Here is a 24,779-nt window from a genome sequence, read left to right as displayed (position 1 = left end):
GGGCTCAATGCAAGTGTTTAGTAAAAAATCGTAATGTTTAGAAATTGTATATTAAGCTATTGAGACATAAGGATGCAAAGCCTAAATGCTTTGATGTAAAGGATTCAGATGAACTAGATGAGTTGTTTAAATCTACAATCATTTTGTCACTCTCTAAGCATGCCTACTATAATGTTGTTTTGTAAGGCTAGACCACATAGCAGTTATGGGATAAGATTCATAATGTCTATGATAAGCATAGCCCTATCTCTCAAATGTATTGGCTAATGCAACTCATGGACCTTCCTATGAAAGAGGGGACTTCCATGTCTGCCCACTTAATGAGTTTCGTTTTATTTTCAACCACTTGTCTTCATAGGGGATTGAATTAAAGACAATCTTTCTCCCTTGTTCTTGCTGGTTACATTGTGCGAGTCATGGAACATAGTCCGTACTGCTATGTGTGCCAATATGCCTACTAATGGGTTGAAATTGCAGGATATAGAGGGTGCACTCTTGAATGAAGAGGTTAACACACAGAATTTTGATGCTTCTCATAGTTCATATACTTTGACAGTTAGAGACAAAAACGGTAGGAGCACTAATGACCACCATGGGAGAGACTCTCAATGAAGCCGGTCTATGACTCACATAAAGTGGTAGTTCCTTCAATAAACACCTAGTCTTTTCTCTCACACACAAACAGAAACCTCACTCCCTCGCTCAACACCAGATTGGCCCCGAAGACCGGCACCCCTCTTGGTATTTCTTTATCAATTAAAAGATGGAAAGTTACAAAAATGAAATGTTCCGAAATACATAACCTCTGAACAGTTGGTTTTCATCTTTTCTTAGTAAATCCCAGCTGCATAAGGACAGTATAGCATGACCAAATCAACATCCCTTTTAGGAAAGCATTTTTTGTAACCATAACTCAACGATTCATGTGCAGAATTGCAGTCTGCAGATCCCTGAATTCACTGTTCTTACTGTCCAATATGTCCAAAACAACATCCCTTTTAGAAAAGCATTTTCTATGACCAAAACTCAATGATTCATCTGCAGAATTGCAATCTGCAGATCTTTGACTTCACTGTTCTCGCTGTCCAGATCTGCTTAACAGCTTGCCAATGTATAGTCCGTGGGCTATGCATACACATGCTCACCTAAGATACCGCATACGAATATCAGGGCATGTGTTGCAAAGATAAATAAGACAGCCAATAGCCTGGCTATAAACAGCAACATCAGCCAACAGCATGGCTATAAATTGCAACATCAAACATCTCTTCAACATCATGCATAGACAGCTTTAAGCATGCCTCCATAGGAATACACGTAGGTTTGCAATCTTACATTTTAAACCTATGTAACAACTTATCCACATATTGTGACTATGACATGATGATACCATGCTGATTTTGGGTGAACTCAATCCCCAAATAATAGTGTAGATTAAGCCCATATCTTACATAGCAAATGCATATTTTAATTCAGAATATTTTAATTCAGCCTTGAAATCTGCAATTTTTGCTTCTGAAGGTCCAATGAACAGCATGTTATCTACATAAAGAATGATAATCAGCAAGTCCCCCCCTTCATTCTTAATGTATAGAGTGGGAGCAATTGGACTCTTTTTGAACCCTTTGCTAGCCAAATATGCATCAATTTTAGAGTACCATCCAAGAGGAGCCTATTTAAGACCATAAAGAGCTTTGTTTAGCTTGCATACCATGTGCTCTTTCCCTTTCGCCACAGACCCTAGAGATTGTGACACATAAACATCCTCATGCAAATGCCCATTCAAGAATGTTGTCTTCATGTCCAACTGATGTACCTTCCAACCATAATTTGCAACCATAGCAATTACACATCTCACCGTACTCATAGGGGATGTAGCAGCAAAAGTCTCTCCGCAATCTATGCCCTTCTTCTATGCATAGCCTTTTGCTACCAACCGTGCTTTGTACTTGTCAATGGTACCATCAGCGTTGCGTTTGAGTTTAAAAATCCATTTTGTGCCAATGGCTTTCTTGCCAAGTGGCAAGTCCACAAGATCCCAAGTAGAGCTAGTTGCAATAGAGTCTAACTCATCCTGCATGGCCTCCATCAAATGTACATCTTGTTGAGCTTCATCCATGGAAGTAAGCTCCTCATCATCCACTTCCATAAAATCAACCAAATGGGCTCCCCTTACATCATGTGATGCATGTCTAGCAACCCTTCTAGTGTGTTGAGCTAAAGAAGCATCCATTTTAGTCTCCTGGAGAGTTTGTAATAGCCATCACAAGACTGTTTTTGTTGCATTTACAGCAGCCCTTTCTATGTTTAACAGTTTATTTTAGCACATGTTTATGCTTCCATTGCTGCATCCACTTCTAACATGGTATCAAATTTTAGGATCTGTGCTCCTGCTATGTTTTCTTTGCTGATTTTAGGATTGTTTTGATCATTGCTAATCACGTGACTGTTGTTCAATCAAGGCAACCTATTTTCCTACATTTAATGCTGAGTTTGCTGACGTCAACATCCGTACAGTCTACATTAGCCCCTCTACTGCCTGTGTTTCTAATCCAGTCTCATCTGCAACAGCTTTCTCCTGCTAGAAGCAATGTTCAACCTCTGTTTTGGTGTTTCTACATCTCCTTCTGGCTAGGTGACTGCATCATCAAGCCGTTTTTGTTGTTTTTGTAACCAGCCTTCCTCCTCAGATAGGGTGGTAAATAACCTGATTAAGCACTATTTACAGCAATTACAAATTCACAAAACTAAAAAGTACACTTTACCATATAATCTGTGAGAGTGTGCTGCGGAAGAGGGAATACGAACACGGAGGGAGAGAGAGAGAGAGAGAAAGCAGAAACTAAGGAAGAGAAATCTGCACTGACTGAAATGAATGCTGAATACAAACAGGAAGGCGGAAGGAGACTGATCAGTCCTTGCACGCAGCCCACAGCGTCAGTGAGGGCACCAGATCAGGCTGATGATGATGGCAGCACCACCACGGGGGAAGGAGTGTCGGAATCTGCAAGAAGACAAGTGATCAAGTGGGGAGGGGGGCTGCCTATAAATAGGCAAAAGGACAAACCCTAAAAATGCCCTAAAATGGGCGCCCCACATCAGTGACCAAAAAAGTGGCCGGGCAGCCAGTGGCTGCCCACTAAAAGAGGCCAAAAAGAAATACACATCCTAAGACAGCCAATCGAGAGTGACTAGCCTCCCCCATCATAACACATGACAAACATGTCAGAGCTCCTAATGTCCTCTCTGACTCGGACTGAGGCTCACAGGCAGGAGATGACAAGGCATGACAAACATGACTGCTAACACCCCCTCTCAGATCCTGGATGTGGCTGAAGGCCGAAGAAGAAATAGATCCTGGGGTGGCAAGAGGAATGCCAATGTCGATGAAGTCCGTCAATGTAGACTGCCGCTGAAGGAGCTCCTCACGATCCTGGGAATCTCCCTCTAAAACACTAGGGGCCAGGGAAGCCACAGCCGCATCACCGAGATCGTCCCCCGCTAAAAGGGATGGGGGGTACAAGGGAACCACCGGAGGAGAAGGTGGGGGATGGGAAGGAACCTGTGGAAGAGAAGGTGCACAAGCGGGAACGGATGTAGCAATAGACTGCCACGGAGGACCCTACATCAAAGAAGGGGAATGGAGCCTGTAAAGCCCGCTCTCCTGCCAACCTGTAGATAAGATGGCTCCTATAAAAGAATCCTCAATAACAACGGCATGCTCGGTGAAGATCACTCGTGTGCCAAGCCTCGTAAGGCCATAAACTAAGAGGAGGGGAAGGCCCTAATCTGGAACATGTAGGGCCTGTGAAAAGGAGCTCGAAGGTCGGTCGGTAAACAAAGGCAACGTGCCAACACCACTAATAGGCACCAATAAAATGTCACCAACAGTGATTGAACCCTCTGATGGACGGAGATCCTGTAACAAATCACCTCGGGGAGTCATATGACTCGAAGCACCACTGTCCACTAACCAAGGCTGCGCAGAAGACACTGTAGCCATGGAAGAAGGATCCTCCTCCAAAGCATGGATATGAAGGAACACTGACTCATGGGTAACAGCTGGTGTAGAGGTAGATGAAGGCTCCGATGTAGATCCACCCTTCGCTCCCGGACGAAGGTGAGGGTACTTCTTCCACCATTTCTCCTCGGGATGTGTCCCTTTCCCACAGTGTGGGCACTTCGGTCTCTCTGAATCTGAGTCAGAGCCTGAAGAACTGTCCTTCGTCTTAGCCTTTGACTTCTTCTTCTTCTTCTTCTTCTTCTGTCCTCCTAAACCTGCAACAAAGGCTCTAGTGGAGTCGGGGATCCACTAGCACTGACCTCTCTAAGTCGCTCGTCATACTCCAAGACAAGCGGGGATAGCTCCTCCCATAGAAGCTTGGCACGGGTCCTCGAAGTAAGAAGACTAGTGTAGAAGACATCAAACCGAGGCGATGGCAGTTGAGTCAAGAGAATCATAGCCATGTCTTCAGAAGATATCGTCCGACCGAGGGATGCAAGCTCATCCCTCATATCCTGTAATCTGTTGATGTGGTCCTTCATGGAAGGACTATCATCAATAGCGAGCATCCGCAACTTCTTTTCGAGAGATATCCGATGGGCAAACGTCTTCTGTTGATAGAGAGACGCGAGCTTTCTCCACCCATCTGCTGCAGTCTTCAACCTGTGAACATGAACAAGGACAGAATCCTGCAAACTCAGAAAGAGGAAAGATCTGGCTCTAGAATTGAGCCGATCCTATAAGGCTGCACGATCCATAGATGTTTCATCTGCGGGATCCACCTTAGGCCAGGGAATAGGAACAGAAACAAGCTCCCAAAGATCGAAGGAGTCCAAGATACACTCCACCTTGCAGGACTATAGAGAAAAGTTGGAGCCATCCAACCGGTCCTCTTTGGGCAGCTGAGGAAGTACAGGTACCTGTACAGGGGGTACCAAAGGCTACATCTTCGGCCCACTGGAAGGGGCTCGCCGAGATACATGAATAGAAGGGGGACAGGAAAGAGGAATAGACTCCGGACCACGGTCCTCGTGATAGAAATCACGCCTCCGTTCGGATGAGTGTCGAGACAAAAGCTCGTCATCTGAGTCATCAAAGCCCGTAAACTGATGAGAAGACATCTTCGATATTCGCAAACACCAAAACACAACAAGGAAAGGTTGCCGGTGCCGAATAATGACCACCAGAAGGGTCACCAACCACCGAGCGGACTACCAAACACCAGTAAATGAGGTCGCCTATCACCAGAAGGGGAAAACGCAGCTGAGGATGGAGCAAACTCCGAAGTGGCAGTGGCCAAACACCAAAAGTGCAGGCTGCAAAGGAGTCATCAGCTGAAGATCAGCGGCCAGTAGCCGTAGACACCGCCTGATGAGCAAAACGCCAATAAGGAAGATGTCGCCCAGCTGTTGGGGAGGCCGCCTGGCTGAAAACGCAAGCAGGAAGAGGTTGTTGATGACGTGGCAGCCACTGGAGAAGGCACCAGCAGCAAACGCAAAGATTTGGGACCTCCTGGAAGGGCCGTCTTGGCTGTTGGGGATGACGCCAGCAACAAACGCAAAGTTGTGGGTGTTCTCCCGCGTAAATCTCAGCTCCGCGTACTCTCCTTCGGCTCTAATACCATGTGAAAGTGCGCTGCGGAAGAGGGAATACGAACACGGAGGGAGAGAGAGAGAGAGAGAGAGCAGAAAATAAGGAAGAGAAATCTGCACTGACTGAAATGAACGCTGAATACAAACGGGAAGGCGGAAGGAGACTTATCAATCCCTGCACGCAGCCCACAACGTCAGTGAGGGCACCAAATCAGGCCGATGATGATGGCAGCACCACAACGGGGGGAGAAGGAGTGTCGGAATCTGCAAGAAGACAAGTGATCAAGTGGGGAGGGGGGCTGCCTATAAATAGGCAAAAGGATAAACCCTAAAAATGCCCTAAAATGGGCACCCCACATCAATGACCAAAAAAGTGGCCGGGCAGCCAGTGGCTGCCCACTAAAAGAGGCCAAAAAGAAATACACATCCTAAGACAACCAGTCGAGAGTGACTAGCCTCCCCCATCATAACACATGACAAACATGTCAGAGCTCCTAATGTCCTCGTCTGACTCAAACTGAGGCTCACAGGCAGGAGATGACAAGGCATGACAAACATGACTGCTAACATAATCTTGGACATTGGACACCCTATTGGCCCCAAAACTAGCGCCCCTTTCGGTATTTATTTAACTTAATTGAAGAAGAAGTTGATGTAAAATGCGATTCTCCCAATCCCTTTCGGTATTCCAACTCCCCTTGCTATCCAAAATGACCAGCAAGTCTTCAATCTGATTTGCCCCTTGATTCGGGCAATCAATTGGCCTTTACTAGCTTTGATAGAGATAGAAAATACCCCAAATTCAATTATTTATTGGTCCCTTCACTTGAATAAGCTAAAAACAACTTCAGCCTTGTTGAATCCAAGTCTTGGAGCTTCCAATTTCCGATACACTTCCCGAGGCTGCTGCTAAACCCTAGTTTCTAGTGCAGATTAGAGTTTACAGCAGAGAAATCTGAAATTTCTCAGCCTCTGGTAATCTCAATGCTGCAATCTTTGGAACAGACTATAGAAAGGTTGAGAGATGAGAGAGAATGCTGAGGAGAGAGAAAATTCAGACTTTCTTCGGGAAGAACTGAAGAAAATCTATCATTTATTGTTGTTGTCTTGTCTCAACAGCTTGTAGATGCAAAGAACTGAAGAAAATCAATCATTTACTACTGCTGCCTCGTGTCAACAGCCTGTAAATGCTGTCACCTCCTGTTGATTGGTCTTCTCCTGCCTGGCTGCCTCAGAAGGTCCTCCAATGGCTGCAAATCAAACCAACATCATCTCCTCCCTCTCTCTTGCAGGCTAAATACACTAAAAATACCTTTCTCCAATCTCTAAAGACGTTTTTCAGTCTTATATGGGCATTTTTGACAAGTGGTAGCCTTCCCAAATGGTTTTTCTAGCATTATCCATAATTAAATATTAATTTTCAGTCGTTAAATACTGAAAATTGATCTAATAATTATTTCGATGCCCTGAAAAAATCATCTAACTGGCCAATAATTAAATTGGCTAGACAACTTCCATTCCCGAGTGTCTCTTTCGCCATCTTTGACCATCAGATTGGCATTAGGTACCATTAAATGCCACTTCTTTAGTGTCATCAACTAACACTTATAGCCAAATGAATGACCTGGGCCAATAATTAGCACCAGATACCACCAAGTACCTGTGCGGCATAACTTATAGCAACTTTTGCCTTTAACATCTTGTGATTTTCCCGGATCTGGAGTTCGTAAATTTACTCTAACCCTAGTTACACCTCACATGTGCAACATTTGCTTAACCATGTGATCAAAAATTAATCCACATATTAAGCGAGGTTTCAAAAATACATATCCTCATGACAATTTCAAACAATTTCTGGATGATTTTTTGACTTTTTACAGCATATTTCTTCTTGTTTTGGTCAAATTTTGGTGAATGTTGCATATGAACTTTGCGGCCATTACCTCCTACATAACATCTTCTGAAGTATGGACAAAGTTGCAGCTTATATATGTGGCACCTACCACCAGGCAATCACTCTTCACGGACAACTCCAGCAAATTACATTCGAGGCCAAAGATACTGTCCAGTCTTTTCTACTTCATGTGACCCACCTCCAAGACCAACTTTAGCAAATGCAGTCTCCACTAGCACAAAGGCTCATCTTATTGGACTCGTACTCTCCAAACTCCCTCCAGTGTTTGATGGAGTGGTAAATGATTTGAGGGTGCAGACATCATCCACTCTGGTCATTTTTACACATATGACCATACTACTTGAGCATGAGACGTCTTTGAGGTTACAAGGGAGGCTTTCGTCATTTTATGGAGGTTCCAGTGAGGCTTTTGTAGCTTCAAAGAGGGATTTGAAAAAGAATATGTTGAAGACCTAGTCTTACCACTGTGGAAAGAAAGGTCATTCAAAGGACTACGAAGAGTTAGCGGCTTCCAAGAAGCAAAATAAGACAAAGCGAGATGCAGACTCCTCCAACGAGTCATCATCTGTCTCATACTTAGACTCTAATCCTCGGGCCAAAGAGAGGACCAAGGCGTGGACAAGATAAGCTTCTTTGACTCACGGCAAGGGTTTATTGGCCCCTTCCTCTGCTTCTTACTGGTGGTGGTGATGGTGGCATCCCTCACAACTCTCCAATGCCAAAGAGGGAGTGTGAGAGGGTAGACAGATAGGTTAGCCACATCTCATCTATACATCTATACAGATGCACATGGTCCAGAGAGAGACTTCCCTGACACATCAATCGAAGTTTAGCAGATTCAAATCCTAGAACAAATATTGACATCCAAGTTCATGATGGGCTGACTGACAAGGAACGAGATTAGTTCCTAGTCATCAGCTCACATGAGGGGACACTTTGACGGTCTCGCCAAAGGCGGGGAATCCATGGTCCCGTATGTTCTAGAGACATTTCTGATAGGATGTTCATATATAATACTAAGAGACATTGCGACAAATACAGAGATATGCTATGATCTTCCCAATTATCAAGTGCTAGTACGATCGACATCAACATCCGATTTGTTGGAGCGCGCGGGTAGCGGAAGCGTGAAGATTTGCAGCAGAGGAAGTGAATAGGTGAGTGAGAGTGAGAGTGAGAGTGAGAGTAAGAGTGACGAACAGATTTTGGGTGTACCAACAATGTGTTGGTACACAAAGAATAAAATGTATTTATACTTAGGGCCCGTAAGGGTGCATTCACATGTACAACATAACAATACACGTGTAAAATACATGGAGGTGCATAAAGGACCTTTACATCCCAACAACCTCCCACTTAAAGGTCCGGAGTGAACCTTTAACCAACTCCCACTAGTCGTATGCAATGCTCTTGCTGAGCCTTGCCTAGACTTTTAGTGAGAACATCTGCAGGGTTGTCCTGTGTTTTGATCTTGGTCAATGTGATTAGACCATCCTCCAGAATTTGTCTAATAAAGTGATATCGCACATCAATATGCTTTGTGCGTGAATGATACATGGCATTTTTAGCCAGATACACAGCACTCTGGCTATCACATCCCAACACTGGAGTACTCATAGACATGCCGAGATCCTCTGCGAGTCTGCTCAACCATATAGCTTCCTTAGAAGCTTCAATAGTAGCTGATATGTATTCAGCTTCAGTAGTACTCGGTGCTACGATGTTCTGCAACCTGGAGCACCAAGAGCCAGCCCCTCCAGCAACTGTAAAGAGATACCCGCTAGTGGACATGCGAGTGTCTAAGTCACCTGCCATGTCTGCATCACAATAACCCTGCAAATTAAGTGCACCCTGCCCATAGCAAATACACTTTCTTTGTATACCCTTCAGGTATCTAAGAATACTCTTGACAGCCTCCCAATGTGGTTTGCCAAGATTTGACATAAACCTGCTAACAACTCCCACTGCATGAGCAATGTCTGGACGAGTAGCCACCATAGCATACATAAGAGAGCCACAAGCTGATGCATAAGGGACTCCCTTCATAGCATTGGCTTCCATGTCATCTTTTGGGCTGTTGGCTTTACTAAGCTTAAGGTATGGAGGTAAGGGTACTCCAAGAGGCTTAGCTTCAGCCATGTTAAATCTGTCCAGTACCTTTTCAATGTACTTTTCTTGAGATAAGAACAGCAATTTCTGCGTTTTATCCCTACGAATCCTTATGCCCAATATATGCTGTGCATTCCCTAAATCTTTCATGGAAAAGGCTGATTTCTGCTCTTTGAGAGCATCCAAGCTAGTCTTTCTCTTCCCAGTTAACAACATATCATCCACATACAAAACAAGTATGATAGGGCTGCCATCGGTATCCTTTTTCATATACAAACAATGATCTGCATGGCTGCGCGTAAACCCATGAGAGAGCATAAAAGTGTCAAACTTTTTGTACCACTGCCGTGGTGCTTGTTTCAGCCCATATAAGCTGCGTTTTAGTTTACACACCAACTGCTCTTTTCCAGGAACTACAAAACCCTCGGGCTGTTTCATGTAGATCTCCTCATCAATGTCACCATGCAGAAAAGTTGTTTTCACATCCATTTGGTACAGCTCTAAATCCAATACAGCAGTGAGAGCAAAAAGCACACGTAGTGTGGTCATCTTCACGACAGGTGAGAAGACCTCCTGGAAGTCAATCCCTTCCTTCTGTGCATAACCTTTGGCAACCAATCTTGCCTTGTACTTGGGTTTCCCATCAACTGTCTTTACTTTGTAAACCCATTTGTTTGGAAGAGGCTTTCTTCCTTTGGGCAACGACACAAGATCCCAAGTATCATTAGCATACACAGATTTAATCTCTTTCTGCATAGCTAGCTCCCACTTATTGCTGAATTTGCATGACTTAGCCTCTTTATATGTCAGAGGCTCACCCTCATCAGTAAGCATCACATAATGCAAAGAGGGGTCATACCTATATGGCTGCCTTCTTAGCCGTGTAGACCTGCGTACCCAATGATCTACATTCTCAGGAATCGGATCTACATCTGGAGGCATGTTATTTTCAGCATTTATTGGCTGCTGTAAGCCATTTTCAGCATGCTGTTCATGCTGTACAGCACCTTCATTTTCATTTCCAGCACCTGCATTTTCATAATCAGCAAGTCTATCTTGCTGTCCATAACCTCCCTGTGCTTCTATTTGCTGTCCATCATCATCTGGCTCAAAGATAACCGGCTGATCATCAGTTTCAGCCTGTGGTACAGCACCATGAGGCTCATCATTTGAAGTAATAGGTGGCTGCAAATTCTGAAATTTGACATTTTTTATGTCTTCATCAGAGGCTAAAGTACCTTTCAGCAACTTTGCCTCATTAAACACAACATTACGGCTGCGAACAATTTTCTTGGACTGAGGTAGCCACACTCGATAGCCAAATTCACCCTCATCACCATAGCCCATGAAAATGCCTTTGGTGGATTTCGGGTCAAGTTTATTCCTCAGCTCATTTCTAACATGCACAAAAGCATCACAGCCAAATATTCGTAAATGGTCATATGAGGCCGGTTTGCCAGACCAAACCTCCTCGGGAATGCCATTATTTAGGGACCTGTTTGGAGAGCGGTTGCAAATGTGAACCGCGGTTTTAAGTGCCTCTCCCCAAAATTCATGAGGGAGATTAGCAGTGGACAGCATGCACCGCACTCTCTCACATAGAGTCCTATTGTATCTTTCAGCCACACCATTTGAAGAAGGGCTGTAAGGGACTGTAAGCTCCCTCTTGATCCCATGCAAGTCACAAAATGACTTAAATTCATTAGACATGAACTCACCCCCATTATCAGTTCTCAAGCGTTTCAACTTTCTACCTATCTGAGTGGTCACGAATACATGAAATGTTTTAAAAACAGCAAACACTTCACTTTTCTTTTTCAACAAATAAACCCAATTCTTCCTGGAACAATCATCAATAAAAGAGGCGAAGTATGCAGCACCACCCAACGATTTCAAAGGCATGCTACATACATCAGAATGCACCAAGTCCAATACATTTGACTTACTTACGGGAGACACCAGAGTAAAAGGAATTTTTCATTTGCTTTCCAAACTGACAGTCATTACAAAAATCAAGTTTAGATCCTTTTCCATCAACCCTCTTCAAAGAGGTAAGAACATCAAGACCTTTTTGGCTCATATGGCCTAATCTCTTATGCCATAACTCCAAATGACAGCCAATTTCAGCAACTGCAAGAAACTTGCCATTCAAGGCTTTACAGTGCAGACAATACAAAGTGCCCTTCTTGGTTTCTTTAGCAATCAGCATGGAACCCCTTTTTAATTTCCATAAACCACCACCAAACAGTGTGGTGTAACCATGCAAGTCAAGCTGTCCAACAGATAGTAAACTCTTCTTGATGTCAGGCACATATCTGACATCTTTCAACACAAGTTCTTGCCCATTATCCAAAGACAAGTGTATGGTGCCAATCCCATCAATGCTGCAAGCATGATTATTTCCAAGGTAAACCTTGCCATAACAGCCTGCATCAAAAGTAGCAAAACACTCCAAGCATGGAGTCACATGGAAAGAGGCACCAGAGTCTACAATCCAAGTCTGAGTGACACAATCATCAACTGACAAAAGTGCATCAATCACATCAGCCTTGGTGATCTGCATATCTTGCATGTGACATACAAGGGCATCATAATCCACTGCACATAATACATCAGCCTCTGCATCTGAGAGCTCCTCTATGACAACGCTAGAGGCCACATTGGCCTTTTCCTTGCCTTTACCTGCCTCAGATGCATCTGTCTTTTCCTCTTTCTTCTTTTTGTCTCCTGCATTCTTCTTTCTCTCTTGTTCCTTCTTGTAATACCTGCAATCAGGCTTCTTGTAGCCCTTCCGACCACACTGATAGCATGTAACATCACTCTTTTCTTTTCCTTTGCCCTTGCTCCTGCTTCTCTATCCAGCATTTGCATTTTTCCTTTCAGCCCTGCCTCTAACATTATAAGCTGAGTTCCTGCCTTCTCCACTAGACTTACGTCTAATTTCTTCATTCAAGATGGAACCCCTCACACCATCATATGTGAGATTGGGATTATTGCTGAGAGAAACAACCAAAGTCTCCCAAGAGTCAGGCAATGTCATGATCAAAAAGATCGCCCTCAACTTATCATCAAAATCCAAACTTGCATCCTTGAGCTGATTTAAAATGCCAGTAAATGCACTCAAGTGCTCAGCTGTAGGCTTGGACTCATCCGGCTGCATATTCACCAACTTACGCATTAAATGCACCTGATTAACAGGTGTGGTGACCTCATAGGTAGTCTTCAACTTCTCCCATATTGCATGACCAGTGTCTAAACCCTTAATGTCTGTCAAAATGTCATCAGTGACACCCATCTTTATATAAGCCACAGCCCTTTTATTGACTTTGGCCCAATCCGCCTCAGACATTTGTGCGGGTTTATCCATTTGCAAAGCATCCTCTCAATCCTTTAAGAACAGTATGCCCTGCATACGATCTTTCCAAAGATCAAAGCCTTGACCATCAAATCGCTTGATTTCCATCAAACTTTTAATGTCAGAACTGGAAAAAGTTGCAGCCATTTTTCACAAGTACAAGTGTAAAAGCACTGAACTGCAAGAGCACAAGCTAAATCAGCAAATACACTGCTGTTCTTGCATAACCAGCAATAATCCTCTAGTGTTTTGACATAAACCAGCCACTGCACATGCAAATAATGCAGAAATTTATCAAATTCTGCACAAAATCCCAAATTTCCAGGTCCAAATGTGCGCAAATGTCAGCCAAACTGACTCAGCTGAGCAAAATTGCATCAATACATGAAAAGCCCCAGTTTTCCTTGGTCCAATGCCAAGAAATTTTACTCGGATGAGCAAAATTCCAACAAATTTTGAAAAATCCCCAAATTAATTGAGGTCAATGCGCACAATGTCTGCAATTTCTGACACAAATGTCACTGTCAAGCATAAACAGCATCAAATCTGGGAAAAGCCCCAAATTTCCAGGTTCAAATTTGACCAAATCTGAGAACTGTGCTTGCGCGCGCGAACTCCCGTCAGTGGCAAAAGGGTTGCTTACAGTAAACCTTAGAGAAATTTAAAAATTTTCTGGAAGAAAAAAATGTGTCGAATCACCCCGTCACCAGCCGTTGACTGTCGCACTGCCCGTCAGATGCCACGCAGCCTGTCGCCTGCCCGTCAGATGCCACGCAGTCTGCGTGAGCTGTCGCCTGCAGTCGTTGACCTGCACCTGATGCCACGCAGCCTGTCGCTGCAGTTTCGCGACCTGTGCAGCCTGCGCCTGGCTGCTCGTGACCTGTTCGACTACCTGCCTGGTCAAAAATGACCTGTCCAGGCTGCTCGTGACCTGTTTGACTGCCGCCTGATCAAAAAACGACCTGTCCCTGCCTGCCAGGTCAAAAATGACCTGTCCCTGCCTATCAGGCTGTCGCTTGCACAAAACGTGACCTGCAACACTGTCGCTTGACTGTCCAGCACATACACGTGCCTAGAAACAGTGACGACCTGACCTGTATGAGTGACGACTTACTGATTTCTCGCGAGAGAAGAGCTGGTGATGTCTCACGCGGACTTCGAGGAGGGCGAGCACCTTAACCTCAGCTCTGATACCAGCTGTTGGAGCGCGCGGGTAGCGGAAGCGTGAAGATTTGCAGTAGAGGAAGTGAACAGGTGAGTGAGAGTGAGAGTGAGAGTGAGAGTAAGAGTGACGAACAGATTTTGGGTGTACCAACAATGTGTTGGTACACAAAGAATAAAATGTATTTATACTTAGGGCCCGTAAGGGTGCATTCACATGTACAACATAACAATACACGTGTAAAATACACGGAGGTGAATAAAGGACCTTTACATCGCAACACGATTTTCTTCGAGGAACCTTGGTAGTGGTGGCTTGCGCACCCACTACTTAGGTATCCATGGTTTTACTTAGTGGTTCTATATTGTATGGTTTCTCGTTCATTATCATTGTACCATTGTATTATATAAAATCACCCATGATCTGAGAGGGGCTGTTACCAGATATGTCAACTCATATGTGAGTCTGTGCATGCTTTAGGTCTAGGCATTATTTAGATTATTTTAGGCATTTTTTATGATCTTTATTTTGGTCATATTTAGCATTTATTGCTGGTCGACCTGATCATATTGAGGACATATTTTATCCTATTTATTTAGGCTCCTCCTCAATCACTCACTCACCATCACACGTGTGAATCTTCTACTGGAGAGAGGAATCGGTATCGATGCCCATACATCCACTGACTCACTATTGTATGCGGTTGTCTCATGTTGGATATATGGATTCCATTTCCGGAGCATACATCTGAGTTCTTATCTGTATTGTATTCTTTAGTGTTCCTTCTTTCCTTTCTCTTTTATCTTCTGTTCAGCAAATTATTTCGACACATGTTTATGCTTCCATTGTTGCATCCACTTTTGATAGTACTCCTCCTCTCTATCTGTGCGAAGTGTCTACACTTTCAAGCCAATTTCAGCCTCAAGCTTTGCAACAAGATGTTTAAAAGGCATAAACATATCAGACTTTGCTTTCAGCCCATACACCCATGTATACCAAGAGAAGTCATCAATAAATGTACCAAAGTAAAGATGACCTCCAAGTGCACTTGTCCTCATGGGACCACAAATATCAGAGTGAATAAGCTGAAATTTCTGAACAGCATGCATTGCACCATCCTTTTTTAAGGCAAATCTGTGTATCTTGCCCAAAATACATCCCTTGCATGTATAACGAGGTGGAGTCTCCACTAGAGGCAATGCGTCTTCCATATCACACCTCTGAAGAGTCATCAAACTCCCAAAATTCATATGTCCATAGCGGGCATGCCATAGCTGCGCATTCTGCATAGCGGGCGATAGAGTAGTGACTACTAGAGCATCATGAGACTATGCACCATAGGTATCCAACAAAAACAAACCCTAATACATGGTCCCAAATATCCTGAGTGCATCCATCTGCCTATCTCTCACAATGCATTTGTCATCCTCAAAGATGACCTAAAAGCCATGCTTGTTAAAAGCAGAGATGTTGTCAACAAGTTCTTTGTAATGCCAGGCACAAACAAGACATCTAGAAGCATAAAGTTAGAACCATTTGCAGCGGCAGTAATAGTGACCGTCCCAATGTCACAAACATCATAACTGCTACCATTTGCACATGTAACATACTCCCCAACAGGGGCCGAATGCAAAGAGAAAAACAAACACTTCCTAGAAGTGATATGCTTTGAAGCTCCATTGTCAAAATACCATATTTGTTATGTTTCAGCAACATTAAATGCTAAATCAACCATTGAAGAATCATAGCTACAAGTCAAAAAAGTATAGTCCTCCTCCACAAAGTTGGTTAAGCATCACCATCAATAGATTTGTTGGTTGATGTCTCTTGGACAACCAAACCAGAGTCGTTTTTCTTCTCTTTGGCTAATCTCTTATGGCATTCATCAATACACTAACCTAGCTTCTTGCAATAATGACATTTCTCCTTCTTTTTAGAATTTTCTTTGTCTTGGATAGCCTTATTTGATGGCTATCCAGCATCACCCTTTTGCTAATTTTTTGCATTTTGTTGGACTTTTCCTTTGCCTTTGAACTTGGAAAGCATAACCACATCTTTCAAACGCAATGCAACATTCTTCCAGGTCTGTTCCTCTTGCAACAAGAGGCCTTGTAGCTCCACAAATGTAAGGGCCTGCCTCCCCCTCCCCTCCCCGAATATGTAGAACGATCGATCTTTTCACTAACAATCAAAGAAAGTGCAGGTGCATCTTTTGAGTCCCATCTCCTCTAATCCTTGGTAGGAGGGGAAGAAGAGGCAATAGTACTAGCAACATGTTCTCTAGCGTTACGCTAAGGTGTTTAAGGTGCAAGACCTCCTAGTCGCTGCAAATCACTTGTAACATAGTCCCACAAGTCCTTTGCTACAAGAAGGTTGCAGACCATAAAACTCCACAACGGCGGGTCGTTTGATCCATCAAGTTTGTCCTCCTAAAAGAGAACACCAAGGATGTTACTCTGATCATTAGTCCCCTGATGTGCAATGCTGTCACTAATGGGCAAAAAACTGCAACCAAATATTTCTCTGCTAAAGTATGAATTGTACTCTTTAGAGTACCAAAAAACCCCTCGGGATTATACAACAAATACCAACCTATCACAAAATGCCAAAGTGTGCCCAATTTGACCCAAATCAGCATTCAACCAAGAAATAACAGCAATGCATTGTTGTACCACACCTGTGTTATAATGTGTACCCTCAAAAGTACAAATTACAATTTAATGCCGATTCTTACCAAAATTTACTCAATTTCCTTAATTTTTTCTGCTCAATCTGACTATAACAACAATTAGATGTTGTTGTACCGCTTGCTTACTTCTTTGACATGTGTGTCAAGCAAAAACCCTAATTTTCTTCCTAAAATTTCAAAGAATTTGAAAAAATTTGTACCTTACAACTTGAATTTCTACAATAATGTCACCATGGGATGCGGACCAACAACAAACAGTAGCTCACATCTGCCTCATGATGCATGTCGGAGCCTCTAGGTTAAAAAGCCCCAAATTTCTTACACAAATGATGATGAAATTGTGCAATGTCAGTATTTCCAATGAAGATTAGCACATGGGACAGCAAATCGGGCAAAACCCCTAAAATTTTTAGCGGGCATGTCAAAGAAATTGTGAAATTTCTTTGAATTGGTTATCAATTTGAACTCCGGGGCTAAAATTAACAAGATCCCCAAATTTTGGGCAGCACGAGCTGAGATTCGAAAAGAGATGGCCAAAATGGATGGGAAATTGCAGAAATTTTGAAAAAAACCCCAAATCTGAAAATTAGGGTTTCTGCACTTTTTAGGGCTTGCAGAAAATCGCAGGTAGGGCTGAGAATATGGTGGACAAAGATAAGAAAATAAGGGGCAGAGCTGAAAACAGCAGCACATCCTCCAAAACAACAGCTCCTTAGATTGCGTGGGGCTGCATACGGGACTGTGCGTAGGACTACGTGTAGGGCTGCGTGCAGGCTGAAAACAACAGCAGCTCATCCTTCTCTTCCTCGGGCAGAGATCTGGCTGACAGCAACAGGACCTTAGGCAGGGCGCAGCACCGGCTGATAGTGGCTGAACTGAATCCGTGCATAGAACTTGCTCTAATACCAAATGTTGGAAAATGACAGCCAGGTATGGAGGAGAGAAAAGAGAGTCAATGAGAGTATGCTAAAGCAAAAGAGTAGAGTGTACTTGCTGAACTGAAAGAATGAGAATGAAAAGTAGATAGGTCTAAGATAGACTCAACAAGAGTTACTGACTCTAACTCTAATGGTGACACAACTTATAACTTTCGTTGTGTTCACACTAAGAACTGAAAATTAACTAAAGACTAAAATATTGGGCATTGCCCATGGAATTGGCAAATTCTAACACCCTTGACTATAAGTATTTTGATTCTCGTGATCATTGTCTTTATGGCAAGTAGACCCGTAGTTCACATAAGAAGTCTAGCATTGCGTGCATGGGTGAGCCTTTGGCTGTTGTTCACTCTAATGTTTGTGAACCTATGCCCTATAAGTCGTTAAGTGCTGCAAAGTATTTCGATACTTTCATTGAATATAAAGTCTAGGCATACCCCATAAAGCAAAAATCGGAATTCTTGACTACAATGTTGGCTTACTTTTGTTGAGAACTAGTCTAGGTATAGGCTGAAATGCCTAGGAGTACGTATCTAACAATGGGGGCGAGTACGCATCTAATGCTTTTTCGCAGTTTTGTGATGAGAGGGATATTAAGCGCTAGTTTACCACCCCTACACCCCACCCTAGAATGGTATGGCTGAGCGCATGAATAGGACATTTCAAGAGCGAGTACATAGTATGCTCAGCCAGGTAGGCTTACCACAACACTTTTGGGTTGAGACAATTACTAGTGTCATACATTTGATTAATCAATCCCCACGCACTACTCCCGACTATCACGATTCACGTTGTAGAGGAGGTATGGTTTGGAAAACCTCCATCATATACTCATTTGCCTATCTTTGATTGTGAGGCTTTCTACCATGTTCCCAAGAACAACCACAATAAGCTAGATCATAAGTCTGTGAAATGCATCTTTCTTGGTTATGGGGATGCAAGTGAGATGGGCTATCGCCTATGGGATTCGTAGACTCACAAGGTCATTTGCAGCCATAATGTTATTTTTCATGAAGAGAGAATGCATAAGCAGCCTGAGTAGGTCATTGAGATACGCAGAAAGATATTTCAAGAGGAGCCTCTTGTCACTGTCCAACCAACTAGACAACTTGCAGTAGGCTGCAGCTAATGCTCTAGTGGCCCAGGACCTTGATGTTAGACAAGATGTACAAGCCCCATAACCCGTTTTGGGACAGTCTACTAGAGACAAGCGTCAACCTGATCAATTTGCATCCTCTATGGATTATGTTATGGTGACACATGCTAGTGAGCCTCTTACCTATGATGAGGCCATACGCAAAGGTGATAGTCACACTTAGGAAAGGGCCATGTAGTCAAAGTATGACTCACTGCAAAAAAATCATACGTGAAATTTGGTTCCGTTGGCATTGGCTTTGGTTATACAGCTACATCTAGACCTCTATCAAAAGGATGTCAAGACAGCTTTCTTACATGGGAACTTGCATGATGAGATTTATATGCAATAGTCCAAGGGCTTTCAGAAAAAAAAAACAAAGAACATCTAGTGTGTAACTTGAGAAAGAGCTTTTATGGCCTTAAGCAAGCACGTAAGGAATGGTACCACAAGTTTGGTGCTTTCATACATTCACAAGGCTATATCTACAATGATATGGATCCGTGTTTATACATGAAGAAGGCCCATGATGGCAGCCTTATAATTTTGGTACTCTATGTCGATGATATATTGATTGTTAGGAGTACTCATGATGAGCTAGTGCCTTGAAAGGTCAGCTCAAGAAGAGCTTTGAGATGAAGGACATGGGGCATGCCTCACATACTCTTGGGATGCGCATCGATCGGCTCCTTTACTTATCGGAGAAGTACATCCAAAAAGATTCTTCAACAATTTCATATGTACGATGTTAAGCCTATTCGCTATCCTTTACCTTCTCATGTGAAGGTTAATCACACCGATTGTCCACAATCTCATGAGTAGAAGGCCAAGATGGCCAAGATTACTTATGCATCCACAATGGGCAATTTGATGTATACCATGATAGCCACTTGTCCTGGTATAGCATTTACAGTGGGAGTTGTGGCACGCTATATGGCTACACCTAGCAAGCGGCATTGGAATGTTGTGAAGGGTATCATAAGGTACCTTAAGGGCACTACAAATATGTGCATTTATTATGGTGGCCAAGATACAAGAGTCATTGTATACACTGACTGTGATTATGCAGGACATGCAAACAATAGTGTACCTCTAGCTATGCCTTCACTTTGCTAGAGGTGTTGTTTCTTAGATGTCCAGGGTGCAGAAATACAAAGCCATATCCACTACAGAAGCAGAATATGTTCCAACTGCTGAGGCTTGCAAGGAGGCTCTTTGGTTAGGCCGTCAGGTTGCAAACCTTGGTATTACTAATGTAGTCTCTACACTACATTCAAATTCTATAAGCGCTATTCAGTTGGCCAAGACTCTGGTCTTCCATACAAAGATGAAGCACACTGAGTTGCATCACCACTTTATCTGAGAGGTCATTTAGGACAAGTCCATTGAGCTTGATCTCAACTAATCAAAATCTTGAAAATCTGCTTACTAAATGTCTCTCAGCAGAGCGTTTTGCCTAAAGCTGATGAGCATTAGATAAGATGACAACTTTCCTCATCCTGTTGTACTTTATGTACATTTGTACTTTGTCACTTTTTTTTTCATTGTTCTCTCCTCACTAGGGACACATTCACCTTTAAGTAGAAGGTGGTTGGGGGTGAAGGCACTTATGCCCAATCGCCCATGTATTCATTACAACAATGCTCGCACAGCTCTACATTGCAGGTGGTGGGAACCCATCACTATCACTTCAATCTCTATTCTTACAATGACATTTGAATAAGGAAAGGCCGGTCACACATTGTGATTTTTGGAGTTCCCAGATCTCTACAATCCCTTCCTAGACCATGAGTCTTAATACACGTACTTCAACTATACCATTAAACAATTAGCTTTCTTTTTGATTCGCCTTGATCTTAATTCTTGATTTACTTGGAATTGAACTTAGAACTTTGTGCTTCCATCTCCAAAAGCATCCTTGTGGCGAGCGACATTCACGAACCCCCGTGCGAATCCCATGCGACACCTGGTGAATATCCTGTGAAAGTGTCGCTTCTAATTATCGAGATGGGAGACTCTTCAAATAACCCACCCACTTCATCATCGAGTGCTTCTTCCTTTTCAACCGATGTCTCTCTCTTGCTCTTGCTCTCTTGCTCTTTCCACCATAGCTCTTGACTATTCTAAGGATGAAAGAGGGTTAATGATAAAAGAGTATCCTTCCTTGCAAGTGATTTTATATTATATTTTTAAATAAGAATTTATAGTTGAATATGAGTTTCCTAAGAGATCTTGTGGTAATGCTGTTTTAGTTTTTGCAAATCATATTAATGATGCTATTTTAGTTTTTTGTATTTGTCTTTTTAAGAAGAGTTTGATTTTTATGGAATATCCAAAGTTATTTTTCGATTTACATTATGAAAACTGGATGTTTTTCAAACTAATAGGCTGATTGCCTTCGTTGTATACTTGCGTCGTGGAGGCTAGGACAAGCTCCATGTATGAGAGGTCTCTTTGTAGAAAGAACATTATGCTAGGAGGCGCAAGTGTGTTAGGGTTCTCTAGCCAGATATCCCTTAGGTTTGTTGAGGATCGGCCTAACCCCTATGAGCCTAAGATGAGCTTATTGTAAGGTCTTATTTCCTTTTCTCTCTTTCTCTCCCTCTCTCATTTCCTCTCTCACCCTCACCCTCTCTTTCTCTCTTTCCCTATTAGGTTTAATGATTTTTCTCTCTTTTTCTCTCTCCTCTCCCTCTCTCATTTCCTTTTCTCTCTTTCTCTCCCCCTCTCATTTCCTCTCTCCCTCACACTCACCCTCTCTTTCTCTCTGGGTACCGTCGCTATTTGCGTTGCTATTAGCGTCGCAAATAGCGATGCCGCTATTTGTCATTGCTAGCGCCTGTCGCTATAGCCTCATATCCTTGTAGTGTCTCTTCCCCTATTATGTTGAATGTTTCCCTCTCTTTCCTCTCCCTCCCTCTCCCTCTTCCTCTCCCTCTCTCATTTCCTTTTCTCTCTTCCTGTCCCTCTCTCATCTTCCACTTGCGTGCTTCGACTCAAGGCTTCTCCCTTCACAAGCTACAAATGCAAACTCCAAAGACACGTCATTGTAAGTGGACAAGGGGGACAAAAGGGTTGATGGTGCTCACCCAAAAGAAACCCTATCTATATAACATACAAAATTGAATAGAGAACTCATTCTTATGTATGCAATCTTGAGGTCTCTTATTTCTATCTTCTCACCTTCTTGCTTTGACTATAGGCCAAGCTTCAAAGTATATACGAGAGCATGTATATCTGTGAGGGGCCTTGGGAGAAGTCTCTCTTCTCGATTCTCTTTCTTCCTCCTCCTCCCTCACCATATTAGCCTAAAACACAATTACAACTAATCTAACAAACTAGTTGTTCCAAGCTGAAACAAGATTAACGAAACATTATCTTGGAACAGTCAACTTGTAGTTGAACGACCTACCCAAAACATTTTTTGACTTTTTTTTATTATTCGCTTCTATATTCACATCTCTTACACACTCAAATGTCCATGTTTGCCACTATTACCGCCGCTTCCTCCTCCCTCCTCCTCCTCCTCCTTCCTTTTCCTTCTTATTCTTCTTCTTTCTTCTTTTGTTTTCCACCTCCTCCTTCAATATCAAGTCTTATGCAAATGTGCCGACAGATTAAAAAAACATTGTGGTTTGTTTAGAGAGCTCCACCCGTCACGTCGCATTGCTGCCCCCAACCCCGACTACTCCATCGCGCCAACCCCTCGCCTCTCCCTCACGCCCATCCCCGTTTTCACCTGCCTATCGCCATCACGCCCCCTCCCCTGCCCGTCATCCTATGGAGCACTATCCCCCGCCATCTCCCTCCCCCGTGGCACATCTGCTCTGCCAGCTCCCCTCCCCGTGGGGCGCTGCCCCCCACCCCCCTACATAGCCCCCTTGCCCTGCCATCCCCCGCGCTGCCCCCGCCATACCCACCCCCGGCCTGCTGTCCCCTCCCCCCTGCCAGGCTACCCCCTGCACCAGATCCCACCCCCCCCCCACGCAATGCCTCCGCCTTGCGGTCATGGCTCCGTCCGGCAGATCTACCACTCCCCACGCAGTAAGCCGGCCATCCGTGGCATCCAACACCTCCCCCACCGTCAAAAACAGCAACTCCTCCTCCTCGCCATTGGTACCTCCTCCCCGCCCTCCAGTTACTCCCTCCATCTGCAACAACTTCCCCCCCCTCCGATAGCACTGCAACATGATTGGTAGTTTTTTCAGAAGGGACACGCAATGGAAACCTCTAGTCAAACACCAGCGCGTTCAGCGAGTGCCCCCCAGTCAAACACCTTGCGCGTGGTCCTCTCTGAGGAGCAGCTCTTAGCCGTCTGGGTTAAAGAGCTGGAGCTAAAGGAAACAATAATCTATGGTCAGGTAGTAGGACATTCCCCATCCAAGGCCCAGCTTTGGGACTGGCTTCACTCCACACTGCACATCGGCACAGCGCAGATCGTGGAGGGGGTTCTAATGAGCCAAGGGATCTTCATGGTACAACTCACCTCGGCAGACACAGCCCGTGAGTTACTGGCCAGTTCACCCTATGCATCCACGAAGGGAGTCATATACATGGTCCCTTGGTAAAGTGGCTTCATAATGAAGGCATTTGCACTCCACAACAAGTTTCTTCGGCACCTGGTCACCCTTTTCTTTCCCGGATTGGCAATAGAGTATCGCTACTTGATGGAAGACTTTGGATGGCTCTTCGGCATTGTCCTTCCTGCCTTTTTCGCAGACGCAGTGACAACTGCAAGAGTCCCAAATATACGAGTGGCAATGAAAGAGGTCAAGAATATCCCACAGTTCCTAGAGATTGAGGCAAGCGGACACTCCTTCAGACAGCAAGTCATTGTGACTAGGTAGCCAGGGCAATGCTTGCACTGCCATGACTTTGGGCTCGAAAGACAAATTTCCCAAAGTCATGGCAGCGCAAGCATTGTGACTAGGTAGCCACGGCAATGCTTGCATTGCCATTATCCAAAGACAAATGAGCAATGTCAAAGCAGTAAGGACTGGAAATCTGCAAATTTCCATAAATTGCAGCAAACACACTTCTGCAATTAATGTGCAAGGGCGTACTCTGTCAAAAACTGTCTTTTAATGCACCCCTAAGGTGCAAACAGTGCTCAGCAACACTGTTATATTAAAATCCCCAAAATTTTTGCCAAAATCTCTGTCAAAACAGTCTTTCTGTGACTGTAACAGCAGTTCATATGCAACTGTCCTCAAAATACACAAAAGCCCCAAAATTTCTGATGAACAAGTCCAGAAATTTGCATCAAATTTATCGCACACCTGTATCTTGTGCTGTGCCTGCCGCGTGTGAACCTCCTCTTCCAGAACTTTGTTCTGGACTAAAAATAAAAAATTTTGTTAAAAAATACTTGACGTGGACTGCAGGCTGACAGGGCAGTGTGGCAGGTCGCTGTCAGAGCGGGCGAACAAGACGCAGGTTGCTGTCGTGGCGTCTGACGGCGAGCAGGAGGCTAGCGACTGACGAGCGGGAGGCTGTCGACTGACCGTGCTGGTGACTGACGAGCGGGAGGCTAAAGACGAGCAGGCACGCTAGCTGCACGCTGGCGACTGGAGGCTGAAGACGAGCAGGCTTGCTGGCTGCACGCTGGCGACTGGAGGCGACATCTGAACCTGCGCGCTGGCGGACGGACAGGCGCAGAGACAAGTGGCGTGCCACAGGCAGGCTGCGCTTGGATACCACAGGCGGTGCTGGCGAGCAGACGAGCTATAGGTCTTGCCTGACAAGCAGGAGTAGGCAGACGAGCTGCGCTATCGGCTGGAGCTGAAGACCTGGAGCAAATCTGAGAATTGGCAGGGGCTGCAGACAGTGGGAGCTTTAGTCTGCAGACTGCAGACTGCTCTAATACCAAATGTGAGATGGA

At 44.1% G+C, this 24,779-nt stretch overlaps 1 protein-coding gene across 3 annotated transcripts in view; it reads right to left on the bottom strand.

Annotated features, from left to right (window-relative positions):
* Nucleotides 1-24,779, bottom strand: part of LOC148030835 (ankyrin repeat family protein / regulator of chromosome condensation (RCC1) family protein) — a 79,331-nt gene that overhangs the window by 7,862 nt on the left and 46,690 nt on the right. The window lies entirely within an intron of this gene.

Source organism: Lygodium microphyllum, chromosome 9 (assembly GCF_053477565.2).
Source record: "Lygodium microphyllum isolate KBCC chromosome 9, Lygodium_microphyllum_v1.1.10, whole genome shotgun sequence".
Taxonomy (NCBI): domain Eukaryota; kingdom Viridiplantae; phylum Streptophyta; class Polypodiopsida; order Schizaeales; family Lygodiaceae; genus Lygodium; species Lygodium microphyllum.
The sequence above is the reverse complement of the archived record's forward strand: the minus strand, read 5'-3'. Positions and strand labels throughout refer to the sequence as shown.